Source organism: Streptopelia decaocto, assembly GCF_964273445.1.
Source record: "Streptopelia decaocto genome assembly, chromosome: 7".
NCBI lineage: Eukaryota > Metazoa > Chordata > Aves > Columbiformes > Columbidae > Streptopelia > Streptopelia decaocto.
In genome coordinates, this window is record NC_138661.1 from 37643826 (window position 1) to 37661869 (window position 18044).

At 45.3% G+C, this 18044-nt stretch overlaps 1 protein-coding gene across 1 annotated transcript in view; it reads right to left on the reverse strand.

The window, feature by feature from the left end:
• The window catches only part of MAP3K9 (mitogen-activated protein kinase kinase kinase 9), a 100211-nt gene that overhangs the window by 15431 nt on the left and 66736 nt on the right, over window positions 1–18044 (reverse strand). The window lies entirely within an intron of this gene.

An 18044-nucleotide genomic window follows, 5' to 3' on the forward strand; every position in this document is an offset into this window, starting at 1 on the left:
GACTATTCTTTCTCAGCTTCCATCAACATTTCTGCAACTCAGCAAGTTTTTTAGCTCCTTGCTTGTTCTCCTCATTCTCCTCTGGGTTTCTTCCAGGTGATTTACATCTTTATTGGAGTGTAGTGCTGAAAGCAGAACAGTTCTCCAGGTGTGGCCTTCCAGTGTAAGATAAAGCAGAAGCATTATTTCAGAAGTCCTACATACGATACGCCTACTTATAATTTTCTTTGCACTAGCAAGACATCATTGACTCATGTGCAAGTCTCTCCACAGACTGCTTTGACTCATCGCAGTTTTTCTTCTGCTGTGTCACTATCAGATCCTTTTGTATCTGTGCAGCCAACACTCTTTACTGAGTTGCATCATGTTTGACGGAGACATTATTAGATTCCAGGAAATCAGAAATCACAATTATTTTTCCACAGAAAGAACAGATCTGCATGTCTCCGCTTTTTAAAGGATACATGTGGCCAAATTTTAAGGCAAAGCAAAAGTTAGACAGCATAAAGTACCAGCTTTTGGACGGGGGGAAATCAACATAGCTATTCCCGTTTAGTAGTATTGCTAACAAGTTGTACAGCTGCACAAGGTCTGCAGAGCTTTAGCAGCTCAGACATACGCTGCATGACAGCTGAGAGTCACAGTCTGTTGGGAGCATCACTCACACTCTCCTTCCACCAGGCAAAGCAATTCCTTCTGCTCTTTTAGATTACCTTGCAGAGTCAGGTACATTCAGATCATGCAAAACAAGTAGGATTAATAATGCTCGAGCAAGATGAGAGCATTCAAGATCAACAGCACAAATATTGAGAACTGGCATGTTGTTCACCACACCCTGCAAGTTTTTTCCCCAGCATTCCCCAGTCAGACAGAGATAGATGTTTCTTTCAAAAGCTTCTAAGCAAAGCTCACAGGCAATGCAACCCATAGTTTGGAATCCACAGCTCTCCTGGATGTCTTGTTTTTTTAGCAGCTTGTGCACCTGACCATGAACAGAAAACCAGAAGATGTTCAAGATAAATGAAAAAAAAAAAAAAAAAAAAAAAGGAAATTATTGACTTGTGTCTAGATTCCAGTGAAGATTATGCTTTGGATACTCTTCAGTGGGTTGTGATCAATAGTGCAGAGTGTAGTTGGAAGCCTATAGCTAGCAGAGTTCCCCAGGATCCAGTACTGAGTCCAGTCTTGTTCAACCTGTTCATCAATGAGCTGGATTAAGTGACTGAGTTCACCCTCAGTAAGGTTGCTAGTGATATCAAACTGGGAGGAGTGGTCAACACACCAGAAATCTGTGCTGCTATTCAGCAAGACCTGGAGAGCCTGGAAAAGAAGAAGAGCCTGGGCAGAGAAGAACCTGATGAAATTCAACAGGGGCAAGTGTAGGGTCCTGCACCTGGGGAGGAATAACCCCCAGGCACCAGTACAGGGTGGACATGATGGAAAGCAGACTGCAGAGAGGGACCTGAGAGTTCTGGTGGACAACAGACTGACCACGAGTCAACAGTGTGCCCTTTGTGGCCAAGAGGCCAATGGTATCCTGAGTGCATTAGCAAAAGTGTGACCAGCAGGTTGAAGGAGGTTGTCCTCCCCCTCTACTCTGCCCTGGTGAGGCTGCATCTGGAGTATTGTGTCCAGTTCTGGGCTCCCCAGTTTAAGAACAACAAGAAATGACTGGAGAGAGTCCAGCAGAGAGCTACAAAAATGATTAAGGGTCTGGAGCATCTTTCTTATAAGGAAAGGCTGAGAGAGCTGGGTCTGTTCAGCCTGGAGAAGAGAAAGCTGAGAGGGGATCTTATCAATGCTTACAAATATCTCAAGGGTGGGTGTTGAGAGGATGGGACCAAACTCTTCTCAGTGGTGCCCAACAATAGGATGAGGGGCAATGGGCACAGACTGAAGTATAGGAGGTTCCATCTGAATATGAGGCAAAACTTCTTTACCTTAAGAGTGACAGAACACTGGAACAGGCTGCCCAGAAAGGCTGTGGAGTCTCCTTCTCTGGAGACACTCAAGACCCACCTGGATGCATTACTGTGTGATCTGGTCTAGGTAAACCTGCTTTAGCAGGTGGGTTGGACTAGATGATCTCCAGAGGTCCCTTCCAACCCTAACCATTTAGGGATTCTGTGATTCTTTTCTTCATAGATTTTCATCCTGTATTCACAGGTAGGGAGTAGCTCAAGTGTCATCCAGAAAGACATTTGCTTGCTGTTTGCTCTTTCCCAACAGTAGAAAGTACGTGCAACAGAGGACTTGGTTTGGTAGGTCATGGGATTTAATGCACACATTCCAGTGTTTCCTTCTTTAATGAGCAATGAAGAAACAAGTCCCATGCAAGTCACAGGTAGTATGAAGTTTCTGAAGGCACTGAAGTGATGTTAGTGATCTCCTAACATGACTGAACATCTAATTCCAGGGCAAAGCCAACTTTGACTTGGATCTGACACTCTATGGGAGAGCTGTGGCAAGTGCGGAGTCAAATTCGTAGTTGGTTGGTTACATCGAACCAGACTGTAGGATGCTGTGAGAACTACCTACCCATTGCAGGCTCCATTCCCAAATTCATGTTAAAAGGTGTTAATTGCTGAGACCAGATAATTGATTACAGAATAGGTAGGTCCCTTACTCTCCAAGACTACCAATAATGGCGTAAAGCCTGTGATGTATGCTGCTATGTCAGATCTTCAGGCAAACAGATTCCAAGTGTACTTTTGAAGTGCGGGTGAAGTGTCCAGGCACAAACATGCAGCATCCACCTTCATTGAACAGTGTGCTACACACAAAAACGCAGCCTGTCCTCATAATCCAGCTTGGTGGGGTTTGGCTTCTGCCCAGAGAGGAAATAATTCAAACACTCACCACTCTTAATGGCAGCAGTAAGCTAAAAACATCTAAAAAACTGTTGAGTGTCCATGGGAAATCCATGGGAATTTAACCTGAAAATGTGGGCTGGATCCAGACAAATGTTGGTACCTCCCCAAGGCATTGAAGGAAATAATGCTCATTAAAGTAACTGAGGATCTAGCACGTGGCTACATCGCTGAAAAGTAGCTCAGAGGGGAAGAAAAGTTGTGTAGAGCAGTAGAAGATGGACTTCTCTCCTAGTTCTGCAGCTCCCTGCTTTACTTGGCCCATGTCAGAGAGCTGTGCTGAGCCCCATTTCTCACTGCATTGAAATAGCCCCATCTTCTATTGCTGGGTGTGGAGGAATTCAGCAAATAGTGTTTCCAGCACCCTAGGAGCATGAAGCATTGTTGCTGCCATTGTTAGAAACAAGAACACAGCCTGCTGCTGAATAATTCATCTGATGTGAAAAACAGCCAGCGAGTTGTTGAACAAAAATGCAGTACAATGAGATGTAATTACAGAGCGGTTACAGGGAGCAGGATACAGATGGAGCTCTCAGGTTGGCTGGGGGGTGACATCAGACCACAAACAAGCACGGATCTGTGTCCGGCTACATACGTCATTTTCTGAGTTATTATAACACTTTGCCTTTAACTTTTGAGATATCAAAGGACTACCTGATTTGGAGAGACCATCTCTGGTGGACAAAGTGTATTCAATATCCCCAGCTGTTTCAGTGCTTGACCTCCTGGTAAGGGTGTAGAAGAAGTAACTAGTGATGACTGGGAGGCACTGACTTGTCACAGCAATATTGTTTTTACTGACAGGAGGAGTGGGCAGAGGTGCTCATTCCCAACCAACGTGTCACATTGTGGACACCCAGGTTTCCTGTGGCAGTTTTTTAAAATGTCAAGGACATTTCCTCCCTCAGAGACCTGTTTGAAATAAAGGTACCAGCATGCTCAGAGCCCAGCCAGCAGTTGGGAGCTCTACAGACAAGTCTCTCAAATCACACAGAAAACCTTCCTCTACTCTGGCTTGGGAAGAAAACCCATGCCTGTCCTTAAGGTTATCTCCTTTTCTCACACATGGTAAATCATTGGCTTGAAAATGGATATAAGACCTCAAAACTGCCACAAAACTGTGTTGTCATGTATGTCATGAGCTGTGGTGCCCTGATTCTCATCTGGCAACTGTGGAAGCTCTCAGTGTACCAGCAAAACCAGGCACTAAACCAGAAACTAAACCAGAAGCTGAGACCTACTTCAGCTCACTTATCATCAGAGTAAACAAAAACCAGGACTTCCAGATACTAAACCAGAAGCTGAGACCTACTTCAGCTCATTTATCATCAGAATAAACAAAACCCAGAACTTCCAGATACTACTGATGGATTCAAGCCTGGCTTGAGAGACTGAAAGTTGAAAGTCCCTCCTGCAGAACAGGTCTCTGGCCTGTCGGCCAGATTCAAGGGATGAGGAACCTAGAAGATATGGGTAGCTTAGAGCCAGGGAGAAAAAGTGGAACATGAGAAGAGTATTTTTCATACATTTTCTTTATAATGGCCAAAATACCCTCCTGTTCTTTCTCATATATCCTAGACAGAGCACAACTGAAGTGTGAAGGACTGGTTAATAGATTTAGAAATAGTATTGATCTTCTGTCATACAAAAAGGGACTTGGAGCTTAATCAGATCTGTACAAGTGTCTCATTCTTTACTTTGCCAAAGGAAAGGATTAGATATCAGAGAAAGAAAAAGCTCTTAAGCAGGCATGGGTTTGCTCTGCAGGACGAAAATCCATCCATTTACTCTTACCCATGTAAGTATTTAAATGGGAAAGAATCCAAACAATTTGCCGTGAGATTCTGCCTGGAGGAACTAATACAGCAGCAATAAGCAGAGGTACACTCAGCAATGCAGCAAACCATCTCTTAGCCTTTCAACACTTTGATTTAGCCCCATAATCTGGTCACCTAAGCATTAACAGTAGAAATTGTATTGCTGGTAACAGTCAAAAACAAACTGAACAAGTTTTCACCTTCGGAGGTACCTTCCTGCTAATGAGATACAAAGCAATGTTTACTTGCAAGCTGGACACATCTGACTGGAAAGTGACACTGAGAAAGAATTAACTAGGTACCCTCTGATGCCATTTATACAGTCACTTTTGAGACAACAGATAACTGGCTCATCACACTGTTGTCAATAAGGCCCTTTCAGGAAATACTGCAATGGTTTAGTTTCCTTGACACTTTAAGCCATAACCCCTGATGTGTCTTTCAGGTGGCTGTACATGAGACAGCTGGTTTGTGTATCTGTCTTGTGACACTACTGAAGTTGCGTGTGTGTAGAGTATTGCACCTGGGTAGGAACAACCCCAGGTTCCAGTATAAGTTGGGGAATGACCTATTAGAGAGCAGCACAGGGGAAAGGGACCTGGGGGTCCTGGTGGACAGCAGGATGACCAGAAGCCAGCACTGAGCCCTTGTGGCCAGGAAGGCCAATGGCATCCTGGGGTGTATTAGAAGGGGGTGGTTAGTAGGTCAAGAGAGGTTCTCCTTCCCCTCTACTCTTCCCTGGTGAGACCACATCTGGAATATTGTGTCCAGTTCTGGGCCCCTCAGTTCCAGAAGGACAGGGAACTGCTGGAGAGAGTCCAGACCAGGGCAACAAAGATGATTAAGGGAGTGGAGCATCTCCCTTATGAGGAAAGGCTGAGGGAGCTGGGGCTCTTTGGCTTGGAGAAGAGGAGTCTGAGGGGTGACCTCATTAATATTTACAGATATATAAAGGGTGAGTGTCACGAGGATGGAGCCAGGCTCTTCTCGGTGACAACCAATGATAGGACAAGGGGTAACGGGTTCAAACTTTAACACAAGAGGTTCCTCTTACATTTGAGAAGAAACTTCTTCTCAGTGAGGGTGACAGAGCACTGGAACAGGCTGCCCAGGGGGGTTGTGGAGTCTCCCTCTCTGGAGACATTCAAAACCCGCCTGGACGCCTTCCTGTGTAACCTCATCTGGGTGTTCCTGCTCTGGCAGGGGGATTGGACTAGATGATCTTTCGAGGTCCCTTCCATTCCTTAACATTCTGTGATTCTGTGACACGATATAGAGGCTGGAGAACTGCCTGATCAACATGAGCTGGCTCTACAAGAAGTGAGTAAAATACTTCAGGTTGAACATAAACAGTGACTTTGCAGCAAGAGTTTTTTTGTTAACATCTCAGAAATTCTCCAGGATAGGCACACACACATGTATACTTGCAGGATAACCACAATGAATAATCTGGTTGGATTTGGTTTGCAGGAGATACTTAAATAGCTAATCCAACTCCATGCAAGCTCTACACCAGTTTCCACAATTGAATCCCACAAAAAATGGAGGGAATTCAAGAAGCTCTCTCCCATCACTGGGAAGATTTCTTGTTAGTTTTCTTTCGTATACTTCCTCTTGGAGACTTTCATTTAAAACAACTTGCTATTTAATATAGGAAGTTGCAGGTGGCTTGCTTTCTTGGATCGGTATTGATCTACCTTGATCTGCTCTGCCATTGCACTTGTTCATCCTGAGCCACACTTGTGCTTAGTCATGCAGACAGGACAATGGAACCTTATTTGGGACCTGGAGGGTTTGGACATCCCCTGTCTCCCAAACACATATGTAAGGAAAGGAAGGTACACAAAACAAAATGACCAAGAAGGGGTTAATCCTTTCATTTTCTAACACTAAGGAACCTTCTTCCAGGGCAGAGTTGGGTTAGCAGGTGAGCAGCATATCTGCTTGGAACAGCATAGTCAGCCAATCCCAACATGGCTGTCAAAGCACAGGAACATCAATCTCTGAATCAGAAACAACTTCAGCATGGCAGGAAGAGCCACTGCCTAATTTTAAGAGAGGCCTGAAGGTGGCTGTCAAGCCCACAGCCTGTGACAAAGTGGCGGAGAGCAGCGGTGGGTGAACAGCTCTGCCACGGGGAGGTCTGGCTTGGCAAGGTCTCCCCACGCTGGTGGCATTTTCCCAGTGCCACCGAGATCCCTGGCTGTCACTGCCAGTGAGGCAGAGGGCGAGGAGGAAGGGGCGGTGGGAGTGCAGATTCTCACTCCTTGTATCAACAGTGGATCTCACCCGGCAGTCACTGACAGATGATAAATTTAGCAGAAAAGGAACACCATTTTTTTTTGTACTGTTCCTATTAAGAAGGCGACAGTGTTGGAAAGCCACTATTCATTATTTACTCACACTGCAGTATGTTACATACTTTAGTCTGACATTAGAGTCCAGTATTTCAGAGAAACTTTCAAAAGCCTGTACCTTTGAAATTCTGATGTAGATCCAAAAAGCTGGCACAGGCGTGAGTATCCAGCAGCTAGAAATACATTTTGTGATTACAGGAGTCCCAAGTGAAGAACAGCTTTGTCTGGAAAGAGAACTTTCCCCTTATGCTCAACCGTCTATTTCATACAATAATTGAATGTCTGCTGAAAAACTATCTTGTCATCTGTTGCAATAAAAAGAATATGTGTGATCATAGCTTGGCTGTGCTTACCGAAATGCTGCAGCCCACAGCCGCAGCTGCAGAAAACCTGACAACTTCCTCCTCAGAGCACCTCTCGTTCATATAGAAATGTTTTGGTTCCCTTGCACATTTTGCCTACAGTTCCAGAGCCAGCCCCTTCCTAAGGTAAAAAGTCTTCAAGCTCTCCTTCCACACTCAGAGTATTTCTTACAGGAGTGTCTCGGGCTTTCTATCAGGTTTGTAACCTCCTCCCCACATTTCATGCTCTGCATTATATCCACAATCCATTAGAAAAAGAGGTGGCATTTTTTACTTCCGGAGTTCAGTCTGAACCTCACTGACTTAGCAGGAGAGGGGAGATGTGGTGCATTCATCTTGGCTTGTACTGTCCCTGCACTGCAGAGCTCCTTTAGCTGTAGGAGGACCCACCATTTCATGAAAGCGAACTACTGCAGCACGATCCAGAAAGCAGCTAAATGCTTTACTTTTTTTTTTTTTCATTTTCACCACATTTAATCTAAATCAAGTCTTAAAGCCTGAAACCAGATATTCCCTAGAAGTGTAGAAAAATCAGCAAAAGTAAACTGCTTCTTTTTTTTTAGAATTATATTCTATAAAAAGCAAGTGTTACTAGGAGTGCTAACATCATTAAAAGTGAGGGGAGAATTTTGGTTTGGTTTTAATTCACAATTTTGTGATGCTGAGAAGTGTACCAGAATTGTTCTGAGCGGTTGTTTAGTGGCTGCTGTGACACCAGCTATAACTTCTCTTGGAAACTATAAAGAACAGATGTGCAGTTCTGAGCTGGGTGCACATGCCTCCCCCAACACACGCATGCTTGGGTGCACATATGGGAAAGGGTGTGAATGCACAGGCACATATACACTTTAGAAACATTTTATATTTCCCTCAGCCTTATTCCATCTGTAAAAGGAGATTGTTGAATCCTGGCCTTTGAAACTCAGTGTGTAGCTGTTCCGGACTTTCCTTGGCTATTGCCTTCCTCGCCGAAACTGATTTTAGTTCCGGATCAGACTTCACCTCATGTAGATTAAATTTATCAATTTCCATTTTGACTTAGGGGACCCAACGATACCAACAGATCCTTGGTCTCCTGTGTGTCCCCTGCTCTCCATCTCAGAGATATCTCTCCTCGGCCATTTTTCACCAGCTCGGCTATTCCCACCCTGCCCTCAGTCTTACCCCTAGGCAATATGACTGGAGTGCCAAACCTTTTACATTTTGTTGTTCTTTGGTATGAGCGTGAGGTTGTTTATTGCAGTGATGCCCAGAATATCATCTGTCTTTGTCAAAGGCACATAGGCAAGAGAGGGCAAGGGCATAGGGAGAGAAGCACATGTCTAGGAAAACAGGGGATCTCTTCCTCCCCTTGCCATTCAAGATGAAATAATTATCTCCTTTATTTCAATTAAAAGTTGGGACAGGGTGTGACTTTCCTCTCTCTTTCTTTTCTATAGGGGAGGATGTCATCTAGCATGCCAAACAACCATCTGTTAGGGGAGGTCAGAAGTTATTTTCCTCATTCCCAGATGGAGCTAGAACAGCAAAAAGACCGGGTACAAGAAGGATGTATTCACCCCATAATGCCAATCAAAGGGGTATTAAATGTGATCAAGACTTAGAAACTGGCACAGAGTAGCTGTTAGGAACACCTGGTACTTACAAAGCAAAACCCCATCTCCAACATGTAGAAGAGCATTAAAGACCAGCTTCCAGGGTAAGGGCATTTCCAGGATATATTAATACTATGAGCAAAGGCAAAAGCACCTTCCTTTCCCTGGGCTCCTACCCCCTCACTCATTTGCCCTTCAGTGGAGGACACATTAACTTACAATTACAGTTTGCAATTTAAGTCCATCTGACCTGAATCATTCACATCCTTTAGCTGCTCTGTGGGCCCTAAGTGGTTCTGAGCTCTAGAGCTGAGCAGGACTTTTCTTCCTTAGGTTACGAGGAGAGCCCTGCCCCTTTCTCCACCAAACGGCATTTTGCCATTTTCACTTTTATGTTAGCATTTTATGTTAATCCAGAGGCAACCCTATTTCCAGCCTCAGCTCCTTTGCTGAGGTTGCGCTTCCCAACTGGCATTTCCCTGCTCCTTTCATAAGCTCCTGTAAAGTTTATTCCCTTCATTTGAATCACTACAGCTTTATTTAGGATGGCATCTTTTATAGAAACTGCATCCTCAAATGCCTGTGAATAACTCCAGACCACAGCCTGTGTCCAGGACAAATTACTGCAAGAAGTAAATATTGCATGGAGTGAAAACATTCAATCATGCTATATTTGTTTCACTAAACCTCATGTTATTGATTTCTTACTTTTTCTGCAGCTCATAGATTTCATATCTGCATACTTTTCCTTTCCCCTCAAACACTGATGTTACCCAGTTTTGTCCTTTCTGCAAGTCTGATTACAGCTGCATGAAACTCTGAGGAAGGAGGATGCCGTACCAGAATCACACACTGAAGGACTAGTACCTGCTCCAAAAAGGACACTTTAAACCCAGGCTTGTCTAGTCTTCCGAGATCAGTAACATCAGGCAAATGGCCAAACTGCAGTAGGAAGATGATGAAAGGCATATAAGTGGCCTCCTGGAGGGCACAAACATGAAAAATGGTGGTTCTTCCCCAGCAAAGCTTCAGACGCATCTATATCCCCTCCCTACACATCTTATGGCAACCTCCCAGCCCCTGCCTCCCTGTCTCCACAGACACACTGATGCAGAGGTACCAGTATGGACTTTTCCAGAGGCATCCCTTGCGTGCTGAGCATTGATCCTCTGAAATGTGATCAAAATAAAGGGCAAAATGCAAAGAGGAGCATTTGGCATTAAGATTCAATTATTTTTATATGACTAGCATGTGTGAGAACAAAGGTTGAAAAATATTAGCATATGCAGTGAAATCTAGAAGAAGTTAAGTCCCCTTGTACTCTGACTTCAAAATAATGTGTGTGTCCTCAGGCCTCACCAATGTAAAGGTTGGGGTCACTCGCTCTGCCCACCAGACTGTGCAGCAGATAACCACAATCTGCCTCAGTTTACCAGCCCCCCCGCCCCGTGAATCCTTGGGTCTGGTGGGCTCGGGAGGCCCAGTGCACTTCTTCAAAGGGCAAGAAGACCCTACCACCCCTGGTTTGGGGTGGGGGGACAGTAAACACAGCGCAGAGATCATCTCTGGTGGCATGCATAAGGGAATCCGCAGCTCAGGTTATGTGGGCTCAGCACTCTGGTGGTGTAACATGCACCACCACTGAGGGATGCTGACACTCACTGGGTATTTTAAACTTTGACCAATAGAAATGCTTTGTCATTCTGTACTCACATAGCTGTCAGTAACTTCCCTTTTGTTAGCTAAAGCCCGCAAAACTCATGACAAAACATCTGACTGATCTTCTGGGTAGAATGCAACGTTTTCCTAGGAAACAATTATCAAAACCCAAAAATAGCCTCAACTTCTGTATGTCATTTTTCTTCTTAATGGGCTATTAAAAGGCTGGTTCTTGCACTACATCGCTCAGTACCTAGCTAGAACATTCATCACTTTCCTGGTAGTGCTGCTCTTACAGGAGCATCCTGTGCTTCCCTGTAGAGCTTCAGAGATATCCGGCCATTTTGTTTTAATATCATTATCCTTGCTAACAACTGAATGTAATTGTCCAAGAAAGCAAGCTAATGCATACCTCAATCAAAAAAATACTTGTCGAAAATCGAAGAAGGCGGCTGTGGCTAGAAAAAGGAATTAAGAGGCAGGACTCCCAGGCTCTACTTTCAGTCCTGCTTAGAGCTTGTACCTTGGAAAATATTTTTTAACCTACTTTTTCCTCAGTGTCTGAACTGTAGAGTGACCCATTGAAGAGGCTTGTCTGGAATATGAAACAGTATTTCCAAAGATCCTGGATTTAGGGTTTAAGGGGACACACACAAAAGTTGGTCTGCCCTTCCTATGGCCCTTAATCACACTTTGGCAATTCTATTTATTTCATTCTCCTGCTCTCCATCCTGAATTTTTTCTTCTTTTTGGTTATTATGTGCACTCATTTAAATTGTAGCCAGAGACTTCTGCTAGGAAAGCAATTCTAAGAGGAAAGACAGCAAGATGACAATCATTTTCCCCATCACAAAAGGAAAGGAGCACATAGAAATGTGTGCCTCACAATTACTCCTTGTAGTTGCCAAAACATTCCTGATCCTTGGGCCACAATGATGGGGAAGAAGGTCACAGCAGTGCACTGCCATGGTTTCTTGTCCTTATTGTTGGAGCTGCTTTTTTGCTGGGTTGGAGATATGTTATGACTTTGACTACCTCAAAGATGTGTAAGAGTAGCCAAAACACCATTCACACCTCACCGAGATAATTCAGTGAACAACTTACAGAAACCAGAAGGGTCAGGAAGACATTTTTGGGAGCTGGAAGCACATAAATTGCACAAAATTTTGCATTTGAATTGTGATGGTCACTACCAGACAAAGTCAGTACAAGCTTTAGCCTGTGCCTGGGACAAAACTGACAAAAGACTGTGCTTTGATAGAAAAAACAGAAGAAAAATAATTGAAAAACCATTACAAAATCAAACGTAAGCAACTGCAAGAGCAAAGCTCAGTTCTGTGACAGTCATACGCTCACCTTGGCTATTATTTTGTACCTAGCTACCAGTCTGTGATTGGCGCCTATAAATACAGAAAGTCAGCTCATCTGGAAATAGATGTGATATACACCAATTAGTATCTCATCCACTCGAAAATACAGAAAAAGGCACAGCCACACAAGCTGCAAAAATGAGTGCTCGCAGATGAGGCTCTGGAAGAGCAGCCAAGAAGGTTGGGTGGGAACTGGGAAACTGCATGGGTACACATGGAAGCCAGAGTAGGACAGGAGCGGCAGACAGGGAGCACATGGCTCCCGGAGTTAGCAACGGGACATAGAGTTTCATGGTGCCCAGTCACCAGACTGTGATGTGCAGATGTCCTTCTGTCTGACCGCTCGCTCTTGACCTGTGTGTAAGGCTATTTGCAGGAAGCACCGAAAGTCCAGCAGCACCTGAGAAAGACAACATTTTGCAGCTTTTGAAGGCAGTAGCTCCATGCTGGTGAGTCACTGAACACCTACTGTAAAATTCAAGCCCTTGGTGAAACGCAGTTTCCACACAAGCTGCAACTCGGAAGACAAGAGGGCACCAAGGTGCAGGGACTGGGCACACACCCGCTCCCTGTGGACCCACAGCTCCCACCCTGCCTGGGCAACAGGGGCCAGAGCCCAGCCGATCCCTCCCACGGATCCTTTATGGCATCCTCCCTTCTTTGTGAAGCCCCGCTCTGGTGCAGTTCAGGCTGCAGAACCCAGATGTGAGCTCTAGATGTTTTCCTCTCTATCCACAGCAGCCCTTTTATCTTTCAGCTGCCACAGGGACATGTGGCTCCTGACAGGAAAACAATCAGCAAGTCCCTCTATCAGCCACAGACATCAGAGACACAGGCATGTTCAAGCCTTGCTCCTGTTCCCAGCCCTTATCTGCTTGTATGCAGCTGTATGACCCTTGGAAGAGCCGAGCCGCTCTCTCACCATGCCCTACATCCCGGGTCGGGACCAATGAACCGCCCAGAATCTCTGCAAAACTGCTGTCTGGCATAACACCTGGGAACAGCCCTGCCCTGTCACCAGCCATCTTGGACAAGTAACAAGGGGTGTTGAATGGAAAGACAGTTATAACACCCATGGGGCCCCTCATGACTCGTCACCTGCTAGTGCTGTTCTTCCCACTTCCCCTTCATCTGCACCGAACTGGCACCAAGTGAGCCACATCAAAGACTGCTTCCTGGCTAACAGTAATGCAAGTAACTCTTAATCTATTTTTAAATAAAGGCTGAGTACTCTGAAAGATAAAGGACTGGGGCAATGAATATAAAACAGGAAAGTAAATACACACATGTTCCCAGGGTCTTCCAACAGAAGCTCCAGACGGTTATGCAAGATAGCCACTACAGTATTCACATGCACTTTCTGCTGATGTTTAGAGGTGCTACACGGACCTGGAGATAAGGAGCTTTCAGCTCTGGGATAGATGCTTTCAGTCTGTCCAAGCAGCATGCTTCAGTTATGCCCAGGAGTGAGGCAACTAGCGGCAAAAACAGCACATAATCTTCTGTAATTAAAACCCACCATCACACCTACCAGCAAAGGGAAAGGCTTCAGAGGCAAGATGTCCCCCACTCCCACAGAGAACTCTCCTCCTGGAGGAAGCAGGAGCCCTTTGTTTGCAAGGAGGAAAACTGAGGGTCATGTGAGTGCAACACCCCGTGCTTGTAATGCCCAGAAGAAACATCCTTCAGGTGTACAACAGGGTGGTGGCTTCTGTCTGTTTGGCTGCTGGTTACCTCATGACATGAAGCAAATTAAACCCAATGGCCTGTCTGAGCAAGGCTTCTTTTCCATTTTGTCCAATGCCTGTGCAAAAAAGGAAGAGTGTTATTTTTGGTCTGTCACTGACACAGCATAGCACTGAGATGTAGGTGTGGGGGCACTAAAGTGAGAAAACGATAGAGTCATTGCAGCACATTTTGCCCTTCAAGTTCTTAAGCAGGACACAGACGATCACAGCCTGAGTCATCCAGCCTCGCAGCAGCACAAACTTGGTGTCGATACCCCAGGTTGCCTTTTTACAGAAAATCCACCTCCTTACCAGCCTGTCATGGCACAAATTGTTTAGCAATTAATAATATTTCTGCACCAGTAGGAACATTCCCTGCAGATTGAGGATGCAAACAGTTTCTTCCTGGCAATCCACAGTGCAGCTGCCAGAGGCTACCAATCTGAGCCAGAGCCTCGGTGTTATTTTAAGCGCTGTTCCCAGCTGCAGCAGCACTGTGCTCGCCAAAATCCTTCATTCTAGAAAAGAAGAAAACTGTCCTGGCAGCGTGGTGACTTTCAGGGACATCAAGTGTCAACTCCCAGTGTTTCATGAGGATAAAATTAATCCAGCCAGTGAAGAATCCTATACACCTTGCATGTTCAAATCCACATAGTTTGCCTGTCTCTTTAAGTCTAAATTTAACACACATCCCTCAGACTCCAGCCTGATCCCAAGACCTAGATGAATACTTTGGTCATTCCTATCACAGAACCAATATGTGGCACAGTCACGGAGCTGTATTAAAAGCCAAAGGTAGGGACACACCTGTAAGTGAGGATGAACAAGGTCCTTGAGGGACAGGAGGTAGGCGTCAGGCAGACATAAGCAGAATGTCAAGAGGAATTTGCACATTTCTGATTCACCTGTGGCTATGTAGCCAGCCCCCCTGCACAGACCCAGGTGTGGGTCTCAGACTGATTTCCTAATTTATTGTTTTCCTGATTAGAATTGAGGTCACAGTACAGAGCTCCAGATGTACAGAGGGAGCATTGATGTTCTGGGGTCAAACTGTGGGTAATGGTGAGACCCCAGGGTACAACCCATGCAGTAAGAGAGCCATACACGTGTGTGCTAACCCAGACACAGGCAAGAGCAAGCAAAGGAAACTCACATGTGTGCTACACTTATTCTGCTCCTCTGCCTGCGCTGAAAAGCTCAGACACATCCACCAGGTAGCTGGGTATAACAGTGGCTGGCAGGCAAATGCACCTTCTTAAGGGATGGGGGGCAGGGTCCGAGCAGCTTAACTCTCTGTCTCATTAAAGTCTCAAGCAGGAGGCGAACAGACCTAACTGTGGGTTGTAAAAGCTTTCAGGATGCCCTCAGAGAGGTTTACCTCCCCATATGCACAGCCACCACAGGGCACAAACCCAAGCAGCTTCTGTTTTAACAACCCATCAAGAGAAACACTCAACTATCACCTCAGTCAATTTAGTGAAGAGTCACTTTAGATAAAATAAAACTGAAGAAAGCTAAGAGCCTTGCATAATCTAAATCACATTTACTCCCACACACAGAGTAAATAAAAAAAGGTATATTGTGCATCACAGTCCACTGAGAAGTATGTGTATAATAAATATCCCCATTCTAAAAGCGGTTAAAGTAGGGGTGTAATGGGCCGTGTAGGAAACACATCAGGAAGATGAATCCAAGTGCTCAGCCAGCTCTAAGGTCTCCCAGCTCTGCCTGCTTTCCCATGGTGGATCTCAGCAGACAGCCCTAGCAAACTGAAGAAGACCCCTTGGCAAAGAAAACGGCTGTCTGAATGATAGGACTAGGTCTACAGCACTTAAAGTGATGGTTTGCATAGTGCTTCAGTCACAGAAGAGGGGGATGCTGCTGACCAGCACGCCTTGCTCTCAGCTGATTTTGTTTAGAATATGTACAGGCAGCATCCTGACGCACACCAAAACCTTTGGAGAAGAAAAAGTTTCCAAAGGGTCTGCCACAAGGATAAGAGTGCCAGTCTGAGGTGGAGCCCAGAGTGCTAAGAACTGCATCAAAGTGAGGCAGTTCAGATGTGCCCTACAGTCCCAAGGCAAATCTTCTGGTTGATGAGACAAAACAGGAGTTGCACAGAGCTGGTCAGGGTGCTCAGGTTTCCTTAGCCATGTGGTCCCAAATCTCTGCTCTTATTCTAGAAAGCTTGTGTGCAAGCTTGCCAGCTGTTACCCAATCACTGCACAGTTTAGATGAGGAAAGAAAAACCTTTTCCAACACGCTTGCCAGTTGCTTATGCAATACTTAACATTATTGATGCTCAAACACTCTCATGGCAGCTTCTCCCTAGTCCCAAAAGCCCTGTCATTCTGGAGGGAAATTTGATAGCACTTACATCCTGACGACTGTGTAGATACAAGCCCAGAAAGGACTTGTGTAAGTAGCAGGTTATTATAGCAAATTCCTAGGCTCTCCAGACATTTCCAGTACTGCACTGTCCAACAACATCTTTAGTTGGATGGGAAAGAATTTGTGATCAAGAGGTAGGCAACAGGTTTTGTGGTGGCTGTTTAAGTTAAGGAACCCTAAAGACTAAGTTGCTGTGATGCCATTCCAGAAATAAAAATGGATAATGTTGATTCCTCATCCATGTCTGTAGGCAGGAGGAGAATGAGGGACATTGCTTGAAATAGCACCGCTTGAAGGTATGTGTATAATCAGGGAGAAAAAAGTGGCTGCTCTACCTTGCATGTAACTTGTGCAGGGAAAAATACTTCAGGCTAACCCAAAAGCACTGACACGTGGCTGCAAGAATAGCGTGGTCCTAATGTCAGAATTGCATGAGGGTGAGAAATCAGTTGGCAAACAGTTATGACAGCCTGTTCCAGAGAAAGCTTTCTGATTGCAGAAAAGGTGGTAAGCACTAAGCACTGAAACTGCAGGAGCTGCTTCTGCCACCAGACTCAGCAAAAGCTGAGGTTATAAAGTGCCCAGTGGTAGTGAAAGCTCCTGGGTCCTGTCCCTTCTCTCTCCTTCTAACTGCACTTGATTACAGTGATGAACTACAGAATTAGACAAACAAACCAAGATGATTATGAGCTATAATGGATATGTCACTGGATAGGTGTCATCCCTCCTGAGTACCAAACAGCCTCTGTAACTTCTTCCTTCTCCAGGTTTGGCTGGGCGTGCCCAGGGCCAGCTCAGAAAGATGCAGCTGCATAGCCTGGGAAGCTGCTGCTGGGACAAGATCTGTGAGAAGCCTCACCACAGCCTCCCCGCTTCACTAGGCAGCCACATTTTCTTGCCTCAACTAAATTACGGCCATGCCTATGCCTGCCCGGGTACCTTGCTGACCCAGGCCCGCCCTTGCTTTCCTGGTGTGACCTTGGACCTGCCTCATCTTCACGGACGTGCCTGGTGATCCCTGGACTGTGACTAGCCCTGGTTACTGTCACTGTACCTGCTCCGTTCACCTTGCTCAGGTACCCTGGGACTGCATTGGTGAGGCCACTGCCCTGCTGCCACCCTTTGCTCCAGCTCATCTTCTCTTACAAAAGCAGCACCTGGCATTGCTGCTCCCTGACACAAAAAAACTTAATTAAGGAAATCAAAACATTACAGGTATAACCTTGATACCACCAAAGATAATTGCTACCAGCAGCAATGGCATAGGCAGGTTCTTCAGAAAACCTGCACTTGCTGGAGGACTGTATGGATGCTTTTACTAGATCAGTAGAATAGAGTTTTTAAATTAATAAAGCTATATATGTATACCTGGAAGTTTTGCTCATGAGTTAGCAACATTATTGGTGCAATAGCTCCTAAGGAAGGCATTTGTTTTTGCCTTGGGCAGGTCTGAAGTTCAAAATCCTTTCAGTGTTGACTTGCGGTAGTCCTGAAACTGTCCCCAAAATAACAAATGCAGAAGTAGCAGAAATTACAGCTGTGCTACAGAGCCTGCCTAAAAGGCTCTTCCTGCCCAGAGACACCGCTGATATTTGCTAGTTTGGAAGAAGATACAGTGAGATAATTTGGCCTGTAGAGACACGGTTCTCACTCAGTTTGGTGGGGCTGAGACCTGAAGCTGATGACGGGGCATCTCTCTCTGCAGCTGTACTTGCTTCTGGTCACTCCAGCCATTTACCCTGCTCTTTCTACCCTCAAATACAGACATAAGCTGCAAATTCTACCTCTCTCTTTTGCACCAGATAGGGTGTTAAAACCCTAGGTTTGGTCTTTCTTGGAAAACTCCTTTCTCTGGCTTCAAAATCACCCTGAGCAGATCAGCATTTTGAGGTTGGC